We start from the raw sequence: 1,991 nt of genomic DNA, 5'->3' as shown, positions 1-1,991 counted from the left end.
ACATTTTCATCACCCCAGGAGAACATCCTGTATCCATTAAGTAATCACTCCTCATTCCCCCTCCCCCAGCCCCTGACCACTAATCTTTCTGTCTATGGGTTTGTCTATTCCAGACAGTTCGTGTAAAAGGGATCATATGCTGTGTGATTTTTTGTATCTGGCTACTTACACTTAGCATAATGGTTTTGAGGTTCATCCAAATTACAGCATCCATCATAATGCATTCTTTTCAATAACTGAATGATATTCCATTGTCTATATAAACTACATTTTTATTTTATCTTTTTTTTTTTTTGGAAAAATATGGGATGCCTCATGAATTTGTGTGTCATCCTTACACAGGGGCCATGCTAATCTTCTCTGTGTCATTCCAATTTTAGTATATGTGCTACCGAAGTAAGCACTAAATCACATTTTTAAAAATTCATTCATCCATTGATGAACATTTGAGTTGTTTCCACATTTTGGCTATTATGACTAATGCTGTTATAAACATTCATGTCCAAGTTTCTATGAGGATATATGTTTTCATATTTTTTGGATATGTATGTAAGAGTGAAATTGCTGGATCATAGGGTAATTATGTGCTTACCTTCTCGAGGAACCACCAAACTGTTTTTCATAGCAGCCACACCATTTTACAACAATATATGAAAGCTCCAATTTATTCACACCCTCGCCTATGCCTGCTATTTTTCATTGCTAAAATAATCAATAATAATAATAATAATAATAATATCACATAGCACCTAGAAATATTTAAAAATGTCCAGTTCGCAACATCAATGTACAAAGCATACAAAGAAACAATGCAAGCATGGGCAGGGGAGGGGCAGAGAAAGAGGAAGAGAGAAATTCCCAAGCAAGGTCATGCTGTCAGCACAGAGCTCGACATGGGGCTAGATCTCAGAAACAGTGATATCATGACCTGAGCCAAAATTAAGAGTCAGATTCTTAACCAACTGAGCCACCCAGGTGCCCCAACTTTAAGTGTCTTAAATGTTCACAGGGAGCTGAAGGAAACCATAAAAAAGGAACTAAAGGCAATCAGGAGAATGAGGCATGAACAGTAGGGAATATCAAAATAAAGGGATAGAAATTATAAAAGGAACCAAATAGAAATTCTGGATCTGAAAAGTATAGTAGCTGAAATTAAAAATTCATGAGAGAAGTCCAGCAGCAGATTTGTTCAGATCTTTCTGAAAGGATTGACAAACTTCACTATAGGGCAACTGAAACTACCCTGTCTGAGGGGCAGAAAGAAAAAGAATGAAGCAAAAAGAACAGAGTCAAGGAACTTACAGGACATTATTAAATGTATCAATATACACATTATGGGAATCCCATAAGAACAGAGAGAGAAGGAGAGTGGAAAATATTTGAAGAAATAAAGGCCAAAACCTTCCCAGATGTGATGAAAGACATGAATCTACACATCTAAGAAGTTCAATGAACTCCAAGCAGGATAAACTGAAAGAGATATACAATATACAAACTATCAAAAGACCAAAGAGAAAATCTTGAAAGTAGCAAGCGAGAAACAACCTGTAACATACAAATGATCTTTGAGAAGGCTAACAGCCAATTTCTCATCAAAAACCATGGAAGCCAGGAAGCAGTGGGATAACATTTAAATAATGTCAGCTAAGAACTTTATAGCCAGCAAAATTATCCTTCAAGAATGAAAGAGAAATTAAGACATTCTCAAATAAACAAAAGCTAAAAGAATTCATCACTAGTAGACCCATCCTACAAAGGAAACCTAAAGAGAATTCAGTGTAAAACAAAAGGAACCTAGATGGTAACACAAAGCCATACAAAGAAATAAGACCTCTGTAAACATACAAATAAATAAAAGCTGGTATAATTGTATTATTGGGCTATAACTCCTCTTTTTGTTTCCTAAATGATTTAGAAGCCACAGGCATAAAACAATAATTATATATTTATATAATGGGCACACAACATATAAAGATATAATTAGTGACAAT

At 35.0% G+C, this 1,991-nt stretch overlaps 1 non-coding gene across 1 annotated transcript; it reads right to left on the bottom strand.

The window, feature by feature from the left end:
• Positions 1-297: 297 nt before the first annotated feature.
• LOC111557423 lies at positions 298-404 on the bottom strand. Its single transcript, XR_002737461.1, has one exon. It is a non-coding gene; the product is annotated as a U6 spliceosomal RNA (small nuclear RNA).
• Positions 405-1,991: the final 1,587 nt, after the last annotated feature.

The sequence above is a fragment of the Felis catus genome, chromosome D3, assembly GCF_018350175.1.
Source record: "Felis catus isolate Fca126 chromosome D3, F.catus_Fca126_mat1.0, whole genome shotgun sequence".
In the NCBI taxonomy this organism is placed as follows: Eukaryota; Metazoa; Chordata; class Mammalia; order Carnivora; family Felidae; genus Felis; species Felis catus.
Note: the sequence above shows the minus strand (reverse complement) of the source record. Positions and strands in the feature narration are given on the sequence as shown.